The 16,874-nt window shown below is 48.8% G+C and overlaps 31 non-coding genes across 31 annotated transcripts; all 31 read left to right on the forward strand.

The window, feature by feature from the left end:
- Nucleotides 1-431: 431 nt before the first annotated feature.
- Nucleotides 432-504, forward strand: Trnak-uuu (transfer RNA lysine (anticodon UUU)). Its single transcript has one exon. It is a non-coding gene; the product is annotated as a tRNA-Lys (tRNA).
- Nucleotides 505-642: 138 nt separating this feature from the next.
- On the forward strand, nucleotides 643-724 carry Trnas-cga (transfer RNA serine (anticodon CGA)). Its single transcript has one exon. It is a non-coding gene; the product is annotated as a tRNA-Ser (tRNA).
- A 572-nt stretch (nucleotides 725-1,296) lies between these two features.
- Nucleotides 1,297-1,378, forward strand: Trnas-uga (transfer RNA serine (anticodon UGA)). The gene has a single exon. It is a non-coding gene; the product is annotated as a tRNA-Ser (tRNA).
- Nucleotides 1,379-1,990: 612 nt separating this feature from the next.
- Nucleotides 1,991-2,063, forward strand: Trnaf-gaa (transfer RNA phenylalanine (anticodon GAA)). The gene has a single exon. It is a non-coding gene; the product is annotated as a tRNA-Phe (tRNA).
- A 539-nt stretch (nucleotides 2,064-2,602) lies between these two features.
- On the forward strand, nucleotides 2,603-2,675 carry Trnak-uuu (transfer RNA lysine (anticodon UUU)). Its single transcript has one exon. It is a non-coding gene; the product is annotated as a tRNA-Lys (tRNA).
- A 138-nt stretch (nucleotides 2,676-2,813) lies between these two features.
- On the forward strand, nucleotides 2,814-2,895 carry Trnas-cga (transfer RNA serine (anticodon CGA)). The gene has a single exon. It is a non-coding gene; the product is annotated as a tRNA-Ser (tRNA).
- Nucleotides 2,896-3,465: 570 nt separating this feature from the next.
- On the forward strand, nucleotides 3,466-3,547 carry Trnas-uga (transfer RNA serine (anticodon UGA)). Its single transcript has one exon. It is a non-coding gene; the product is annotated as a tRNA-Ser (tRNA).
- Nucleotides 3,548-4,160: 613 nt separating this feature from the next.
- Nucleotides 4,161-4,233, forward strand: Trnaf-gaa (transfer RNA phenylalanine (anticodon GAA)). Its single transcript has one exon. It is a non-coding gene; the product is annotated as a tRNA-Phe (tRNA).
- A 539-nt stretch (nucleotides 4,234-4,772) lies between these two features.
- Nucleotides 4,773-4,845, forward strand: Trnak-uuu (transfer RNA lysine (anticodon UUU)). The gene has a single exon. It is a non-coding gene; the product is annotated as a tRNA-Lys (tRNA).
- Nucleotides 4,846-4,983: 138 nt separating this feature from the next.
- Nucleotides 4,984-5,065, forward strand: Trnas-cga (transfer RNA serine (anticodon CGA)). Its single transcript has one exon. It is a non-coding gene; the product is annotated as a tRNA-Ser (tRNA).
- A 570-nt stretch (nucleotides 5,066-5,635) lies between these two features.
- On the forward strand, nucleotides 5,636-5,717 carry Trnas-uga (transfer RNA serine (anticodon UGA)). The gene has a single exon. It is a non-coding gene; the product is annotated as a tRNA-Ser (tRNA).
- Nucleotides 5,718-6,330: 613 nt separating this feature from the next.
- Trnaf-gaa (transfer RNA phenylalanine (anticodon GAA)) lies at nucleotides 6,331-6,403 on the forward strand. Its single transcript has one exon. It is a non-coding gene; the product is annotated as a tRNA-Phe (tRNA).
- Nucleotides 6,404-6,942: 539 nt separating this feature from the next.
- On the forward strand, nucleotides 6,943-7,015 carry Trnak-uuu (transfer RNA lysine (anticodon UUU)). Its single transcript has one exon. It is a non-coding gene; the product is annotated as a tRNA-Lys (tRNA).
- A 138-nt stretch (nucleotides 7,016-7,153) lies between these two features.
- Nucleotides 7,154-7,235, forward strand: Trnas-cga (transfer RNA serine (anticodon CGA)). The gene has a single exon. It is a non-coding gene; the product is annotated as a tRNA-Ser (tRNA).
- A 571-nt stretch (nucleotides 7,236-7,806) lies between these two features.
- Nucleotides 7,807-7,888, forward strand: Trnas-uga (transfer RNA serine (anticodon UGA)). Its single transcript has one exon. It is a non-coding gene; the product is annotated as a tRNA-Ser (tRNA).
- A 613-nt stretch (nucleotides 7,889-8,501) lies between these two features.
- Nucleotides 8,502-8,574, forward strand: Trnaf-gaa (transfer RNA phenylalanine (anticodon GAA)). The gene has a single exon. It is a non-coding gene; the product is annotated as a tRNA-Phe (tRNA).
- A 539-nt stretch (nucleotides 8,575-9,113) lies between these two features.
- Nucleotides 9,114-9,186, forward strand: Trnak-uuu (transfer RNA lysine (anticodon UUU)). Its single transcript has one exon. It is a non-coding gene; the product is annotated as a tRNA-Lys (tRNA).
- Nucleotides 9,187-9,324: 138 nt separating this feature from the next.
- Trnas-cga (transfer RNA serine (anticodon CGA)) lies at nucleotides 9,325-9,406 on the forward strand. The gene has a single exon. It is a non-coding gene; the product is annotated as a tRNA-Ser (tRNA).
- A 570-nt stretch (nucleotides 9,407-9,976) lies between these two features.
- Trnas-uga (transfer RNA serine (anticodon UGA)) lies at nucleotides 9,977-10,058 on the forward strand. Its single transcript has one exon. It is a non-coding gene; the product is annotated as a tRNA-Ser (tRNA).
- Nucleotides 10,059-10,671: 613 nt separating this feature from the next.
- Nucleotides 10,672-10,744, forward strand: Trnaf-gaa (transfer RNA phenylalanine (anticodon GAA)). Its single transcript has one exon. It is a non-coding gene; the product is annotated as a tRNA-Phe (tRNA).
- Nucleotides 10,745-11,283: 539 nt separating this feature from the next.
- Nucleotides 11,284-11,356, forward strand: Trnak-uuu (transfer RNA lysine (anticodon UUU)). The gene has a single exon. It is a non-coding gene; the product is annotated as a tRNA-Lys (tRNA).
- Nucleotides 11,357-11,494: 138 nt separating this feature from the next.
- Nucleotides 11,495-11,576, forward strand: Trnas-cga (transfer RNA serine (anticodon CGA)). Its single transcript has one exon. It is a non-coding gene; the product is annotated as a tRNA-Ser (tRNA).
- A 571-nt stretch (nucleotides 11,577-12,147) lies between these two features.
- Trnas-uga (transfer RNA serine (anticodon UGA)) lies at nucleotides 12,148-12,229 on the forward strand. The gene has a single exon. It is a non-coding gene; the product is annotated as a tRNA-Ser (tRNA).
- Nucleotides 12,230-12,854: 625 nt separating this feature from the next.
- Nucleotides 12,855-12,927, forward strand: Trnaf-gaa (transfer RNA phenylalanine (anticodon GAA)). Its single transcript has one exon. It is a non-coding gene; the product is annotated as a tRNA-Phe (tRNA).
- Nucleotides 12,928-13,466: 539 nt separating this feature from the next.
- Trnak-uuu (transfer RNA lysine (anticodon UUU)) lies at nucleotides 13,467-13,539 on the forward strand. The gene has a single exon. It is a non-coding gene; the product is annotated as a tRNA-Lys (tRNA).
- A 138-nt stretch (nucleotides 13,540-13,677) lies between these two features.
- On the forward strand, nucleotides 13,678-13,759 carry Trnas-cga (transfer RNA serine (anticodon CGA)). Its single transcript has one exon. It is a non-coding gene; the product is annotated as a tRNA-Ser (tRNA).
- Nucleotides 13,760-14,330: 571 nt separating this feature from the next.
- Trnas-uga (transfer RNA serine (anticodon UGA)) lies at nucleotides 14,331-14,412 on the forward strand. Its single transcript has one exon. It is a non-coding gene; the product is annotated as a tRNA-Ser (tRNA).
- Nucleotides 14,413-15,025: 613 nt separating this feature from the next.
- On the forward strand, nucleotides 15,026-15,098 carry Trnaf-gaa (transfer RNA phenylalanine (anticodon GAA)). Its single transcript has one exon. It is a non-coding gene; the product is annotated as a tRNA-Phe (tRNA).
- Nucleotides 15,099-15,637: 539 nt separating this feature from the next.
- On the forward strand, nucleotides 15,638-15,710 carry Trnak-uuu (transfer RNA lysine (anticodon UUU)). Its single transcript has one exon. It is a non-coding gene; the product is annotated as a tRNA-Lys (tRNA).
- A 138-nt stretch (nucleotides 15,711-15,848) lies between these two features.
- Trnas-cga (transfer RNA serine (anticodon CGA)) lies at nucleotides 15,849-15,930 on the forward strand. The gene has a single exon. It is a non-coding gene; the product is annotated as a tRNA-Ser (tRNA).
- Nucleotides 15,931-16,501: 571 nt separating this feature from the next.
- Trnas-uga (transfer RNA serine (anticodon UGA)) lies at nucleotides 16,502-16,583 on the forward strand. The gene has a single exon. It is a non-coding gene; the product is annotated as a tRNA-Ser (tRNA).
- The last annotated feature ends 291 nt before the right edge of the window (nucleotides 16,584-16,874 follow it).

The raw sequence follows: 16,874 nt of genomic DNA on the forward strand, positions 1-16,874 counted from the left end.
TGCATGCCATAAGAGGAACTTACTAGACAACTAACTCCCTTAGAAGCAAAAGAATTAAAAATATCCTACCGACTGCATTCCCTTTTCTGTGTCAGGTGGTGAAGAACATCTTCAACGGAACCGTGAAATGAGCGAAAGCGTGGGAAACATTGCATTCGAAATGCTTGTGAATTTTCCAATTGCCCAGTGAGTGTCGACAAAACACGTAAATTCTCTGCTCCAACGTATGAGACGTAACAACTGTACAATTTGTTGTTGCATCGTGTGTCAGCAGTCTTCGATAGTGTGTTACGGGCTTAGCGCGATAAGTTTGTAGACAGCATTTGGGCGACGTTTTATTAGTAACGGCCCCATGCAGCGATTGAACAACAGTAAAGGACATGAGTCAATGTATAGTTGTGCATCGTGGGAGGTTTTGCAGCCTTGTGTGAGCCCGGATAGCTCAGTCGGTAGAGCATTAGGCTTTTAACCTAAGGGTCCAGGGTTCAAGTCCCTGTCCGGGCGGAAATTTTAATACTTTGGTAGCGATTCGTCTGGTAGCGGTGGAAACGCTACGGAAAATAATGCAGCTACGCCGTTTTCTGACACCACAGTGTTTTAAACGGTAGCAGTTGCATGTGTCGAGAGAACACCGCGCTAACGGCAGTCGTGGCCGAGTGGTTAAGGCGTCTGACTCGAAATCAGATTCCCTCTGGGAGCGTAGGTTCGAATCCTACCGGCTGCGTGCGATTTTGCGTAAAGAGGAGCAAACGTTTTCGCACACATGTGACATGCGTGGGCGAATGCGGGTGCAACCAGTGATGCCATTCTCAACAAGACGAAAATTTCCGTTTTAAGAATACTGAGTTTTCGCGACGACAGCTACTTACTGTGCCTTTCGGTTCACCTCGCACTGACGCTGGGACTGCAGAAAGCCGTCGCTGAGATGGTGAGTACACAGATGTGCTCGAAAGTGTTGGACAGAGCGGACATTTCATTTTCTTTTTATGAATCGCAATTTCAATCATTCGAGTGCGGCAAAAGCAGTGGTGCAGCGTTTTTTTTTCTTTTCTTAAGATCTCGCAGCTGCTTGGAGGTATGTCCATCGTTTTAAGACGACAGAAAACTAGCGTCAGCGGTGCGTCAGTGGGAAGTCGGTGAAGTCGCCATTGGAGCCATAAGTCAGTGGGAAATTAGTACACTTTCGTAACGGCTAATGGAAACCCTACAGCAAAGAGTGAGGCCACGCCGTTTTTCTGCCATCAGATTGCTTCTAAAGATGGCGGCTTCACTTGTCGGGAGTCGCTTCCGCCACCGGCAGTCGTGGCCGAGTGGTTAAGGCGTCTGACTTGAAATCAGATTCCCTCTGGGAGCGTAGGTTCGAGTCCTGCCGACTGCGAAAATTTTCTCGCTCTCAAAGGCGGATGTTGCTAGGATGCACCTAGCAGTTGCGTCACTACTAAACACGTGGGTCACCAGCAATGTGCAGTGTTATTTGATCGAGGGCGCAGCGTTACAGTCGCCCCCAGAAGCCGCAGCTCATCTCCTAGTCTCACAGCCGTCCACCAGGTGTTAGTACAAGTGTCGCCTCACTGGGCAGTGCAGATGTGTCCATTTTAGCTTGCAGACGATGACGTGTAGCAATTTATGAGCTAACGCAAGTCGAATGTTTTACCGTGTGTATCTGCTAGATACTGCCTCTCATATGGTGGAGAGGCTCACTCCTTCTTGTGTCTCGTTCTCTGCACACGAGTTGCCCCTGGCATCGATATAGCACGTGTTTTCTAGCGTCAGCGTGGCGTCACGTCAAGTCAGCGAATTCAATATCACACGAATCGAGTCGACATGTTTGCTTGTTACGATGACGGAAGCTGAAGAAATGTGTGTGGAACTTCACTGCATCGGCTGCTCGCCCTTCAGCGTCCCTATGTCTTATCAGACGAAGGTGACTGTGAAATTGGCAACGAGGCACAAATTAACGAACACATGCAAATGGCAACCTTCGACGTCAGCCGAAATAGCTCAGTTGGGAGAGCGTTAGACTGAAGATCTAAAGGTCCCTGGTTCGATCCCGGGTTTCGGCAGGTATTCGTTTTCATGCGACGCCAATGGAATTACTCTGCGTTTGTGATAATGCAACTACCGCTGACAACAAAACTGACCCTCTCCTGTAGCTGTTCTGGTTGTCTATTGCATGCCATAAGAGGAACTTACTAGACAACTAACTCCCTTAGAAGCAAAAGAATTAAAAATATCCTACCGACTGCATTCCCTTTTCTGTGTCAGGTGGTGAAGAACATCTTCAACGGAACCGTGAAATGAGCGAAAGCGTGGGAAACATTGCATTCGAAATGCTTGTGAATTTTCCAATTGCCCAGTGAGTGTCGACAAAACACGTAAATTCTCTGCTCCAACGTATGAGACGTAACAACTGGTACAATTTGTTGTTGCATCGTGTGTCAGCAGTCTTCGATAGTGTGTTACGGGCTTAGCGCGATAAGTTTGTAGACAGCATTTGGGCGACGTTTTATTAGTAACGGCCCCATGCAGCGATTGAACAACAGTAAAGGACATGAGTCAATGTATAGTTGTGCATCGTGGGAGGTTTTGCAGCCTTGTGTGAGCCCGGATAGCTCAGTCGGTAGAGCATTAGGCTTTTAACCTAAGGGTCCAGGGTTCAAGTCCCTGTCCGGGCGGAAATTTTAATACTTTGGTAGCGATTCGTCTGGTAGCGGTGGAAACGCTACGGAAAATAATGCAGCTACGCCGTTTTCTGACACCACAGTGTTTTAAACGGTAGCAGTTGCATGTGTCGAGAGAACACCGCGCTAACGGCAGTCGTGGCCGAATGGTTAAGGCGTCTGACTCGAAATCAGATTCCCTCTGGGAGCGTAGGTTCGAATCCTACCGGCTGCGTGCGATTTTGCGTAAAGAGGAGCAAACGTTTTCGCACACATGTGACATGCGTGGGCGAATGCGGGTGCAACCAGTGATGCCATTCTCAACAAGACGAAAATTTCCGTTTTAAGAATACTGAGTTTTCGCGACGACAGCTACTTACTGTGCCTTTCGGTTCACCTCGCACTGACGCTGGGACTGCAGAAAGCCGTCGCTGAGATGGTGAGTACACAGATGTGCTCGAAAGTGTTGGACAGAGCGGACATTTCATTTTCTTTTTATGAATCGCAATTTCAATCATTCGAGTGCGGCAAAAGCAGTGGTGCAGCGTTTTTTTTCTTTTCTTAAGATCTCGCAGCTGCTTGGAGGTATGTCCATCGTTTTAAGACGACAGAAAACTAGCGTCAGCGGTGCGTCAGTGGGAAGTCGGTGAAGTCGCCATTGGAGCCATAAGTCAGTGGGAAATTAGTACACTTTCGTAACGGCTAATGGAAACCCTACAGCAAAGAGTGAGGCCACGCCGTTTTCTGCCATCAGATTGCTTCTAAAGATGGCGGCTTCACTTGTCGGGAGTCGCTTCCGCCACCGGCAGTCGTGGCCGAGTGGTTAAGGCGTCTGACTTGAAATCAGATTCCCTCTGGGAGCGTAGGTTCGAGTCCTGCCGACTGCGAAAATTTTCTCGCTCTCAAAAGGCGGACGTTGCTAGGATGCACCTAGCAGTTGCGTCACTACTAAACACGTGGGTCACCAGCAATGTGCAGTGTTATTTGATCGAGGGCGCAGCGTTACAGTCGCCCCCAGAAGCCGCAGCTCATCTCCTAGTCTCACAGCCGTCCACCAGGTGTTAGTACAAGTGTCGCCTCACTGGGCAGTGCAGATGTGTCCATTTTAGCTTGCAGACGATGACGTGTAGCAATTTATGAGCTAACGCAAGTCGAATGTTTTACCGTGTGTATCTGCTAGATACTGCCTCTCATATGGTGGAGAGGCTCACTCCTTCTTGTGTCTCGTTCTCTGCACACGAGTTGCCCCTGGCATCGATATAGCACGTGTTTTCTAGCGTCAGCGTGGCGTCACGTCAAGTCAGCGAATTCAATATCACACGAATCGAGTCGACATGTTTGCTTGTTACGATGACGGAAGCTGAAGAAATGTGTGTGGAACTTCACTGCATCGGCTGCTCGCCCTTCAGCGTCCCTATGTCTTATCAGACGAAGGTGACTGTGAAATTGGCAACGAGGCACAAATTAACGAACACATGCAAATGGCAACCTTCGACGTCAGCCGAAATAGCTCAGTTGGGAGAGCGTTAGACTGAAGATCTAAAGGTCCCTGGTTCGATCCCGGGTTTCGGCAGGTATTCGTTTTCATGCGACGCCAATGGAATTACTCTGCGTTTGTGATAATGCAACTACCGCTGACAACAAAACTGACCCTCTCCTGTAGCTGTTCTGGTTGTCTATTGCATGCCATAAGAGGAACTTACTAGACAACTAACTCCCTTAGAAGCAAAAGAATTAAAAATATCCTACCGACTGCATTCCCTTTTCTGTGTCAGGTGGTGAAGAACATCTTCAACGGAACCGTGAAATGAGCGAAAGCGTGGGAAACATTGCATTCGAAATGCTTGTGAATTTTCCAATTGCCCAGTGAGTGTCGACAAAACACGTAAATTCTCTGCTCCAACGTATGAGACGTAACAACTGGTACAATTTGTTGTTGCATCGTGTGTCAGCAGTCTTCGATAGTGTGTTACGGGCTTAGCGCGATAAGTTTGTAGACAGCATTTGGGCGACGTTTTATTAGTAACGGCCCCATGCAGCGATTGAACAACAGTAAAGGACATGAGTCAATGTATAGTTGTGCATCGTGGGAGGTTTTGCAGCCTTGTGTGAGCCCGGATAGCTCAGTCGGTAGAGCATTAGGCTTTTAACCTAAGGGTCCAGGGTTCAAGTCCCTGTCCGGGCGGAAATTTTAATACTTTGGTAGCGATTCGTCTGGTAGCGGTGGAAACGCTACGGAAAATAATGCAGCTACGCCGTTTTCTGACACCACAGTGTTTTAAACGGTAGCAGTTGCATGTGTCGAGAGAACACCGCGCTAACGGCAGTCGTGGCCGAATGGTTAAGGCGTCTGACTCGAAATCAGATTCCCTCTGGGAGCGTAGGTTCGAATCCTACCGGCTGCGTGCGATTTTGCGTAAAGAGGAGCAAACGTTTTCGCACACATGTGACATGCGTGGGCGAATGCGGGTGCAACCAGTGATGCCATTCTCAACAAGACGAAAATTTCCGTTTTAAGAATACTGAGTTTTCGCGACGACAGCTACTTACTGTGCCTTTCGGTTCACCTCGCACTGACGCTGGGACTGCAGAAAGCCGTCGCTGAGATGGTGAGTACACAGATGTGCTCGAAAGTGTTGGACAGAGCGGACATTTCATTTTCTTTTTATGAATCGCAATTTCAATCATTCGAGTGCGGCAAAAGCAGTGGTGCAGCGTTTTTTTTCTTTTCTTAAGATCTCGCAGCTGCTTGGAGGTATGTCCATCGTTTTAAGACGACAGAAAACTAGCGTCAGCGGTGCGTCAGTGGGAAGTCGGTGAAGTCGCCATTGGAGCCATAAGTCAGTGGGAAATTAGTACACTTTCGTAACGGCTAATGGAAACCCTACAGCAAAGAGTGAGGCCACGCCGTTTTCTGCCATCAGATTGCTTCTAAAGATGGCGGCTTCACTTGTCGGGAGTCGCTTCCGCCACCGGCAGTCGTGGCCGAGTGGTTAAGGCGTCTGACTTGAAATCAGATTCCCTCTGGGAGCGTAGGTTCGAGTCCTGCCGACTGCGAAAATTTTCTCGCTCTCAAAAGGCGGACGTTGCTAGGATGCACCTAGCAGTTGCGTCACTACTAAACACGTGGGTCACCAGCAATGTGCAGTGTTATTTGATCGAGGGCGCAGCGTTACAGTCGCCCCCAGAAGCCGCAGCTCATCTCCTAGTCTCACAGCCGTCCACCAGGTGTTAGTACAAGTGTCGCCTCACTGGGCAGTGCAGATGTGTCCATTTTAGCTTGCAGACGATGACGTGTAGCAATTTATGAGCTAACGCAAGTCGAATGTTTTACCGTGTGTATCTGCTAGATACTGCCTCTCATATGGTGGAGAGGCTCACTCCTTCTTGTGTCTCGTTCTCTGCACACGAGTTGCCCCTGGCATCGATATAGCACGTGTTTTCTAGCGTCAGCGTGGCGTCACGTCAAGTCAGCGAATTCAATATCACACGAATCGAGTCGACATGTTTGCTTGTTACGATGACGGAAGCTGAAGAAATGTGTGTGGAACTTCACTGCATCGGCTGCTCGCCCTTCAGCGTCCCTATGTCTTATCAGACGAAGGTGACTGTGAAATTGGCAACGAGGCACAAATTAACGAACACATGCAAATGGCAACCTTCGACGTCAGCCGAAATAGCTCAGTTGGGAGAGCGTTAGACTGAAGATCTAAAGGTCCCTGGTTCGATCCCGGGTTTCGGCAGGTATTCGTTTTCATGCGACGCCAATGGAATTACTCTGCGTTTGTGATAATGCAACTACCGCTGACAACAAAACTGACCCTCTCCTGTAGCTGTTCTGGTTGTCTATTGCATGCCATAAGAGGAACTTACTAGACAACTAACTCCCTTAGAAGCAAAAGAATTAAAAATATCCTACCGACTGCATTCCCTTTTCTGTGTCAGGTGGTGAAGAACATCTTCAACGGAACCGTGAAATGAGCGAAAGCGTGGGAAACATTGCATTCGAAATGCTTGTGAATTTTCCAATTGCCCAGTGAGTGTCGACAAAACACGTAAATTCTCTGCTCCAACGTATGAGACGTAACAACTGGTACAATTTGTTGTTGCATCGTGTGTCAGCAGTCTTCGATAGTGTGTTACGGGCTTAGCGCGATAAGTTTGTAGACAGCATTTGGGCGACGTTTTATTAGTAACGGCCCCATGCAGCGATTGAACAACAGTAAAGGACATGAGTCAATGTATAGTTGTGCATCGTGGGAGGTTTTGCAGCCTTGTGTGAGCCCGGATAGCTCAGTCGGTAGAGCATTAGGCTTTTAACCTAAGGGTCCAGGGTTCAAGTCCCTGTCCGGGCGGAAATTTTAATACTTTGGTAGCGATTCGTCTGGTAGCGGTGGAAACGCTACGGAAAATAATGCAGCTACGCCGTTTTCTGACACCACAGTGTTTTAAACGGTAGCAGTTGCATGTGTCGAGAGAACACCGCGCTAACGGCAGTCGTGGCCGAGTGGTTAAGGCGTCTGACTCGAAATCAGATTCCCTCTGGGAGCGTAGGTTCGAATCCTACCGGCTGCGTGCGATTTTGCGTAAAGAGGAGCAAACGTTTTCGCACACATGTGACATGCGTGGGCGAATGCGGGTGCAACCAGTGATGCCATTCTCAACAAGACGAAAATTTCCGTTTTAAGAATACTGAGTTTTCGCGACGACAGCTACTTACTGTGCCTTTCGGTTCACCTCGCACTGACGCTGGGACTGCAGAAAGCCGTCGCTGAGATGGTGAGTACACAGATGTGCTCGAAAGTGTTGGACAGAGCGGACATTTCATTTTCTTTTTATGAATCGCAATTTCAATCATTCGAGTGCGGCAAAAGCAGTGGTGCAGCGTTTTTTTTTCTTTTCTTAAGATCTCGCAGCTGCTTGGAGGTATGTCCATCGTTTTAAGACGACAGAAAACTAGCGTCAGCGGTGCGTCAGTGGGAAGTCGGTGAAGTCGCCATTGGAGCCATAAGTCAGTGGGAAATTAGTACACTTTCGTAACGGCTAATGGAAACCCTACAGCAAAGAGTGAGGCCACGCCGTTTTCTGCCATCAGATTGCTTCTAAAGATGGCGGCTTCACTTGTCGGGAGTCGCTTCCGCCACCGGCAGTCGTGGCCGAGTGGTTAAGGCGTCTGACTTGAAATCAGATTCCCTCTGGGAGCGTAGGTTCGAGTCCTGCCGACTGCGAAAATTTTCTCGCTCTCAAAAGGCGGATGTTGCTAGGATGCACCTAGCAGTTGCGTCACTACTAAACACGTGGGTCACCAGCAATGTGCAGTGTTATTTGATCGAGGGCGCAGCGTTACAGTCGCCCCCAGAAGCCGCAGCTCATCTCCTAGTCTCACAGCCGTCCACCAGGTGTTAGTACAAGTGTCGCCTCACTGGGCAGTGCAGATGTGTCCATTTTAGCTTGCAGACGATGACGTGTAGCAATTTATGAGCTAACGCAAGTCGAATGTTTTACCGTGTGTATCTGCTAGATACTGCCTCTCATATGGTGGAGAGGCTCACTCCTTCTTGTGTCTCGTTCTCTGCACACGAGTTGCCCCTGGCATCGATATAGCACGTGTTTTCTAGCGTCAGCGTGGCGTCACGTCAAGTCAGCGAATTCAATATCACACGAATCGAGTCGACATGTTTGCTTGTTACGATGACGGAAGCTGAAGAAATGTGTGTGGAACTTCACTGCATCGGCTGCTCGCCCTTCAGCGTCCCTATGTCTTATCAGACGAAGGTGACTGTGAAATTGGCAACGAGGCACAAATTAACGAACACATGCAAATGGCAACCTTCGACGTCAGCCGAAATAGCTCAGTTGGGAGAGCGTTAGACTGAAGATCTAAAGGTCCCTGGTTCGATCCCGGGTTTCGGCAGGTATTCGTTTTCATGCGACGCCAATGGAATTACTCTGCGTTTGTGATAATGCAACTACCGCTGACAACAAAACTGACCCTCTCCTGTAGCTGTTCTGGTTGTCTATTGCATGCCATAAGAGGAACTTACTAGACAACTAACTCCCTTAGAAGCAAAAGAATTAAAAATATCCTACCGACTGCATTCCCTTTTCTGTGTCAGGTGGTGAAGAACATCTTCAACGGAACCGTGAAATGAGCGAAAGCGTGGGAAACATTGCATTCGAAATGCTTGTGAATTTTCCAATTGCCCAGTGAGTGTCGACAAAACACGTAAATTCTCTGCTCCAACGTATGAGACGTAACAACTGGTACAATTTGTTGTTGCATCGTGTGTCAGCAGTCTTCGATAGTGTGTTACGGGCTTAGCGCGATAAGTTTGTAGACAGCATTTGGGCGACGTTTTATTAGTAACGGCCCCATGCAGCGATTGAACAACAGTAAAGGACATGAGTCAATGTATAGTTGTGCATCGTGGGAGGTTTTGCAGCCTTGTGTGAGCCCGGATAGCTCAGTCGGTAGAGCATTAGGCTTTTAACCTAAGGGTCCAGGGTTCAAGTCCCTGTCCGGGCGGAAATTTTAATACTTTGGTAGCGATTCGTCTGGTAGCGGTGGAAACGCTACGGAAAATAATGCAGCTACGCCGTTTTCTGACACCACAGTGTTTTAAACGGTAGCAGTTGCATGTGTCGAGAGAACACCGCGCTAACGGCAGTCGTGGCCGAATGGTTAAGGCGTCTGACTCGAAATCAGATTCCCTCTGGGAGCGTAGGTTCGAATCCTACCGGCTGCGTGCGATTTTGCGTAAAGAGGAGCAAACGTTTTCGCACACATGTGACATGCGTGGGCGAATGCGGGTGCAACCAGTGATGCCATTCTCAACAAGACGAAAATTTCCGTTTTAAGAATACTGAGTTTTCGCGACGACAGCTACTTACTGTGCCTTTCGGTTCACCTCGCACTGACGCTGGGACTGCAGAAAGCCGTCGCTGAGATGGTGAGTACACAGATGTGCTCGAAAGTGTTGGACAGAGCGGACATTTCATTTTCTTTTTATGAATCGCAATTTCAATCATTCGAGTGCGGCAAAAGCAGTGGTGCAGCGTTTTTTTTCTTTTCTTAAGATCTCGCAGCTGCTTGGAGGTATGTCCATCGTTTTAAGACGACAGAAAACTAGCGTCAGCGGTGCGTCAGTGGGAAGTCGGTGAAGTCGCCATTGGAGCCATAAGTCAGTGGGAAATTAGTACACTTTCGTAACGGCTAATGGAAACCCTACAGCAAAGAGTGAGGCCACGCCGTTTTCTGCCATCAGATTGCTTCTAAAGATGGCGGCTTCACTTGTCGGGAGTCGCTTCCGCCACCGGCAGTCGTGGCCGAGTGGTTAAGGCGTCTGACTTGAAATCAGATTCCCTCTGGGAGCGTAGGTTCGAGTCCTGCCGACTGCGAAAATTTTCTCGCTCTCAAAAGGCGGACGTTGCTAGGATGCACCTAGCAGTTGCGTCACTACTAAACACGTGGGTCACCAGCAATGTGCAGTGTTATTTGATCGAGGGCGCAGCGTTACAGTCGCCCCCAGAAGCCGCAGCTCATCTCCTAGTCTCACAGCCGTCCACCAGGTGTTAGTACAAGTGTCGCCTCACTGGGCAGTGCAGATGTGTCCATTTTAGCTTGCAGACGATGACGTGTAGCAATTTATGAGCTAACGCAAGTCGAATGTTTTACCGTGTGTATCTGCTAGATACTGCCTCTCATATGGTGGAGAGGCTCACTCCTTCTTGTGTCTCGTTCTCTGCACACGAGTTGCCCCTGGCATCGATATAGCACGTGTTTTCTAGCGTCAGCGTGGCGTCACGTCAAGTCAGCGAATTCAATATCACACGAATCGAGTCGACATGTTTGCTTGTTACGATGACGGAAGCTGAAGAAATGTGTGTGGAACTTCACTGCATCGGCTGCTCGCCCTTCAGCGTCCCTATGTCTTATCAGACGAAGGTGACTGTGAAATTGGCAACGAGGCACAAATTAACGAACACATGCAAATGGCAACCTTCGACGTCAGCCGAAATAGCTCAGTTGGGAGAGCGTTAGACTGAAGATCTAAAGGTCCCTGGTTCGATCCCGGGTTTCGGCAGGTATTCGTTTTCATGCGACGCCAATGGAATTACTCTGCGTTTGTGATAATGCAACTACCGCTGACAACAAAACTGACCCTCTCCTGTAGCTGTTCTGGTTGTCTATTGCATGCCATAAGAGGAACTTACTAGACAACTAACTCCCTTAGAAGCAAAAGAATTAAAAATATCCTACCGACTGCATTCCCTTTTCTGTGTCAGGTGGTGAAGAACATCTTCAACGGAACCGTGAAATGAGCGAAAGCGTGGGAAACATTGCATTCGAAATGCTTGTGAATTTTCCAATTGCCCAGTGAGTGTCGACAAAACACGTAAATTCTCTGCTCCAACGTATGAGACGTAACAACTGGTACAATTTGTTGTTGCATCGTGTGTCAGCAGTCTTCGATAGTGTGTTACGGGCTTAGCGCGATAAGTTTGTAGACAGCATTTGGGCGACGTTTTATTAGTAACGGCCCCATGCAGCGATTGAACAACAGTAAAGGACATGAGTCAATGTATAGTTGTGCATCGTGGGAGGTTTTGCAGCCTTGTGTGAGCCCGGATAGCTCAGTCGGTAGAGCATTAGGCTTTTAACCTAAGGGTCCAGGGTTCAAGTCCCTGTCCGGGCGGAAATTTTAATACTTTGGTAGCGATTCGTCTGGTAGCGGTGGAAACGCTACGGAAAATAATGCAGCTACGCCGTTTTCTGACACCACAGTGTTTTAAACGGTAGCAGTTGCATGTGTCGAGAGAACACCGCGCTAACGGCAGTCGTGGCCGAATGGTTAAGGCGTCTGACTCGAAATCAGATTCCCTCTGGGAGCGTAGGTTCGAATCCTACCGGCTGCGTGCGATTTTGCGTAAAGAGGAGCAAACGTTTTCGCACACATGTGACATGCGTGGGCGAATGCGGGTGCAACCAGTGATGCCATTCTCAACAAGACGAAAATTTCCGTTTTAAGAATACTGAGTTTTCGCGACGACAGCTACTTACTGTGCCTTTCGGTTCACCTCGCACTGACGCTGGGACTGCAGAAAGCCGTCGCTGAGATGGTGAGTACACAGATGTGCTCGAAAGTGTTGGACAGAGCGGACATTTCATTTTCTTTTTATGAATCGCAATTTCAATCATTCGAGTGCGGCAAAAGCAGTGGTGCAGCGTTTTTTTTTCTTTTCTTAAGATCTCGCAGCTGCTTGGAGGTATGTCCATCGTTTTAAGACGACAGAAAACTAGCGTCAGCGGTGCGTCAGTGGGAAGTCGGTGAAGTCGCCATTGGAGCCATAAGTCAGTGGGAAATTAGTACACTTTCGTAACGGCTAATGGAAACCCTACAGCAAAGAGTGAGGCCACGCCGTTTTCTGCCATCAGATTGCTTCTAAAGATGGCGGCTTCACTTGTCGGGAGTCGCTTCCGCCACCGGCAGTCGTGGCCGAGTGGTTAAGGCGTCTGACTTGAAATCAGATTCCCTCTGGGAGCGTAGGTTCGAGTCCTGCCGACTGCGAAAATTTTCTCGCTCTCAAAAGGCGGATGTTGCTAGGATGCACCTAGCAGTTGCGTCACTACTAAACACGTGGGTCACCAGCAATGTGCAGTGTTATTTGATCGAGGGCGCAGCGTTACAGTCGCCCCCAGAAGCCGCAGCTCATCTCCTAGTCTCACAGCCGTCCACCAGGTGTTAGTACAAGTGTCGCCTCACTGGGCAGTGCAGATGTGTCCATTTTAGCTTGCAGACGATGACGTGTAGCAATTTATGAGCTAACGCAAGTCGAATGTTTTACCGTGTGTATCTGCTAGATACTGCCTCTCATATGGTGGAGAGGCTCACTCCTTCTTGTGTCTCGTTCTCTGCCTCGTTCTCTGCACACGAGTTGCCCCTGGCATCGATATAGCACGTGTTTTCTAGCGTCAGCGTGGCGTCACGTCAAGTCAGCGAATTCAATATCACACGAATCGAGTCGACATGTTTGCTTGTTACGATGACGGAAGCTGAAGAAATGTGTGTGGAACTTCACTGCATCGGCTGCTCGCCCTTCAGCGTCCCTATGTCTTATCAGACGAAGGTGACTGTGAAATTGGCAACGAGGCACAAATTAACGAACACATGCAAATGGCAACCTTCGACGTCAGCCGAAATAGCTCAGTTGGGAGAGCGTTAGACTGAAGATCTAAAGGTCCCTGGTTCGATCCCGGGTTTCGGCAGGTATTCGTTTTCATGCGACGCCAATGGAATTACTCTGCGTTTGTGATAATGCAACTACCGCTGACAACAAAACTGACCCTCTCCTGTAGCTGTTCTGGTTGTCTATTGCATGCCATAAGAGGAACTTACTAGACAACTAACTCCCTTAGAAGCAAAAGAATTAAAAATATCCTACCGACTGCATTCCCTTTTCTGTGTCAGGTGGTGAAGAACATCTTCAACGGAACCGTGAAATGAGCGAAAGCGTGGGAAACATTGCATTCGAAATGCTTGTGAATTTTCCAATTGCCCAGTGAGTGTCGACAAAACACGTAAATTCTCTGCTCCAACGTATGAGACGTAACAACTGGTACAATTTGTTGTTGCATCGTGTGTCAGCAGTCTTCGATAGTGTGTTACGGGCTTAGCGCGATAAGTTTGTAGACAGCATTTGGGCGACGTTTTATTAGTAACGGCCCCATGCAGCGATTGAACAACAGTAAAGGACATGAGTCAATGTATAGTTGTGCATCGTGGGAGGTTTTGCAGCCTTGTGTGAGCCCGGATAGCTCAGTCGGTAGAGCATTAGGCTTTTAACCTAAGGGTCCAGGGTTCAAGTCCCTGTCCGGGCGGAAATTTTAATACTTTGGTAGCGATTCGTCTGGTAGCGGTGGAAACGCTACGGAAAATAATGCAGCTACGCCGTTTTCTGACACCACAGTGTTTTAAACGGTAGCAGTTGCATGTGTCGAGAGAACACCGCGCTAACGGCAGTCGTGGCCGAGTGGTTAAGGCGTCTGACTCGAAATCAGATTCCCTCTGGGAGCGTAGGTTCGAATCCTACCGGCTGCGTGCGATTTTGCGTAAAGAGGAGCAAACGTTTTCGCACACATGTGACATGCGTGGGCGAATGCGGGTGCAACCAGTGATGCCATTCTCAACAAGACGAAAATTTCCGTTTTAAGAATACTGAGTTTTCGCGACGACAGCTACTTACTGTGCCTTTCGGTTCACCTCGCACTGACGCTGGGACTGCAGAAAGCCGTCGCTGAGATGGTGAGTACACAGATGTGCTCGAAAGTGTTGGACAGAGCGGACATTTCATTTTCTTTTTATGAATCGCAATTTCAATCATTCGAGTGCGGCAAAAGCAGTGGTGCAGCGTTTTTTTTTCTTTTCTTAAGATCTCGCAGCTGCTTGGAGGTATGTCCATCGTTTTAAGACGACAGAAAACTAGCGTCAGCGGTGCGTCAGTGGGAAGTCGGTGAAGTCGCCATTGGAGCCATAAGTCAGTGGGAAATTAGTACACTTTCGTAACGGCTAATGGAAACCCTACAGCAAAGAGTGAGGCCACGCCGTTTTCTGCCATCAGATTGCTTCTAAAGATGGCGGCTTCACTTGTCGGGAGTCGCTTCCGCCACCGGCAGTCGTGGCCGAGTGGTTAAGGCGTCTGACTTGAAATCAGATTCCCTCTGGGAGCGTAGGTTCGAGTCCTGCCGACTGCGAAAATTTTCTCGCTCTCAAAAGGCGGATGTTGCTAGGATGCACCTAGCAGTTGCGTCACTACTAAACACGTGGGTCACCAGCAATGTGCAGTGTTATTTGATCGAGGGCGCAGCGTTACAGTCGCCCCCAGAAGCCGCAGCTCATCTCCTAGTCTCACAGCCGTCCACCAGGTGTTAGTACAAGTGTCGCCTCACTGGGCAGTGCAGATGTGTCCATTTTAGCTTGCAGACGATGACGTGTAGCAATTTATGAGCTAACGCAAGTCGAATGTTTTACCGTGTGTATCTGCTAGATACTGCCTCTCATATGGTGGAGAGGCTCACTCCTTCTTGTGTCTCGTTCTCTGCACACGAGTTGCCCCTGGCATCGATATAGCACGTGTTTTCTAGCGTCAGCGTGGCGTCACGTCAAGTCAGCGAATTCAATATCACACGAATCGAGTCGACATGTTTGCTTGTTACGATGACGGAAGCTGAAGAAATGTGTGTGGAACTTCACTGCATCGGCTGCTCGCCCTTCAGCGTCCCTATGTCTTATCAGACGAAGGTGACTGTGAAATTGGCAACGAGGCACAAATTAACGAACACATGCAAATGGCAACCTTCGACGTCAGCCGAAATAGCTCAGTTGGGAGAGCGTTAGACTGAAGATCTAAAGGTCCCTGGTTCGATCCCGGGTTTCGGCAGGTATTCGTTTTCATGCGACGCCAATGGAATTACTCTGCGTTTGTGATAATGCAACTACCGCTGACAACAAAACTGACCCTCTCCTGTAGCTGTTCTGGTTGTCTATTGCATGCCATAAGAGGAACTTACTAGACAACTAACTCCCTTAGAAGCAAAAGAATTAAAAATATCCTACCGACTGCATTCCCTTTTCTGTGTCAGGTGGTGAAGAACATCTTCAACGGAACCGTGAAATGAGCGAAAGCGTGGGAAACATTGCATTCGAAATGCTTGTGAATTTTCCAATTGCCCAGTGAGTGTCGACAAAACACGTAAATTCTCTGCTCCAACGTATGAGACGTAACAACTGGTACAATTTGTTGTTGCATCGTGTGTCAGCAGTCTTCGATAGTGTGTTACGGGCTTAGCGCGATAAGTTTGTAGACAGCATTTGGGCGACGTTTTATTAGTAACGGCCCCATGCAGCGATTGAACAACAGTAAAGGACATGAGTCAATGTATAGTTGTGCATCGTGGGAGGTTTTGCAGCCTTGTGTGAGCCCGGATAGCTCAGTCGGTAGAGCATTAGGCTTTTAACCTAAGGGTCCAGGGTTCAAGTCCCTGTCCGGGCGGAAATTTTAATACTTTGGTAGCGATTCGTCTGGTAGCGGTGGAAACGCTACGGAAAATAATGCAGCTACGCCGTTTTCTGACACCACAGTGTTTTAAACGGTAGCAGTTGCATGTGTCGAGAGAACACCGCGCTAACGGCAGTCGTGGCCGAGTGGTTAAGGCGTCTGACTCGAAATCAGATTCCCTCTGGGAGCGTAGGTTCGAATCCTACCGGCTGCGTGCGATTTTGCGTAAAGAGGAGCAAACGTTTTCGCACACATGTGACATGCGTGGGCGAATGCGGGTGCAACCAGTGATGCCATTCTCAACAAGACGAAAATTTCCGTTTTAAGAATACTGAGTTTTCGCGACGACAGCTACTTACTGTGCCTTTCGGTTCACCTCGCACTGACGCTGGGACTGCAGAAAGCCGTCGCTGAGATGGTGAGTACACAGATGTGCTCGAAAGTGTTGGACAGAGCGGACATTTCATTTTCTTTTTATGAATCGCAATTTCAATCATTCGAGTGCGGCAAAAGCAGTGGTGCAGCGTTTTTTTTTCTTTTCTTAAGATCTCGCAGCTGCTTGGAGGTATGTCCATCGTTTTAAGACGACAGAAAACTAGCGTCAGCGGTGCGTCAGTGGGAAGTCGGTGAAGTCGCCATTGGAGCCATAAGTCAGTGGGAAATTAGTACACTTTCGTAACGGCTAATGGAAACCCTACAGCAAAGAGTGAGGCCACGCCGTTTTCTGCCATCAGATTGCTTCTAAAGATGGCGGCTTCACTTGTCGGGAGTCGCTTCCGCCACCGGCAGTCGTGGCCGAGTGGTTAAGGCGTCTGACTTGAAATCAGATTCCCTCTGGGAGCGTAGGTTCGAGTCCTGCCGACTGCGAAAATTTTCTCGCTCTCAAAAGGCGGACGTTGAGCTGCATCCTAGCAGTTGCGTCACTACTAAACATGTGGGTCACCAGCAATGTGCAGTGTTATTTGATCGAGGGCGCAGCGTTACAGTCGCCCCCAGAAGCCGCAGCTCATCTCCTAGTCTCACAGCCGTCCACCAGGTGTTAGTACAAGTGTCGCCTCACTGGGCAGTGCAGATGTGTCCATTTTAGCTTGCAGACGATGACGTGTAGCAATTTATGAGCTAACGCAAGTCGAATGTTTTACCGTGTGTATCTGCTAG

This window comes from Schistocerca cancellata, unplaced genomic scaffold, assembly GCF_023864275.1.
Source record: "Schistocerca cancellata isolate TAMUIC-IGC-003103 unplaced genomic scaffold, iqSchCanc2.1 HiC_scaffold_594, whole genome shotgun sequence".
In the NCBI taxonomy this organism is placed as follows: Eukaryota; Metazoa; Arthropoda; class Insecta; order Orthoptera; family Acrididae; genus Schistocerca; species Schistocerca cancellata.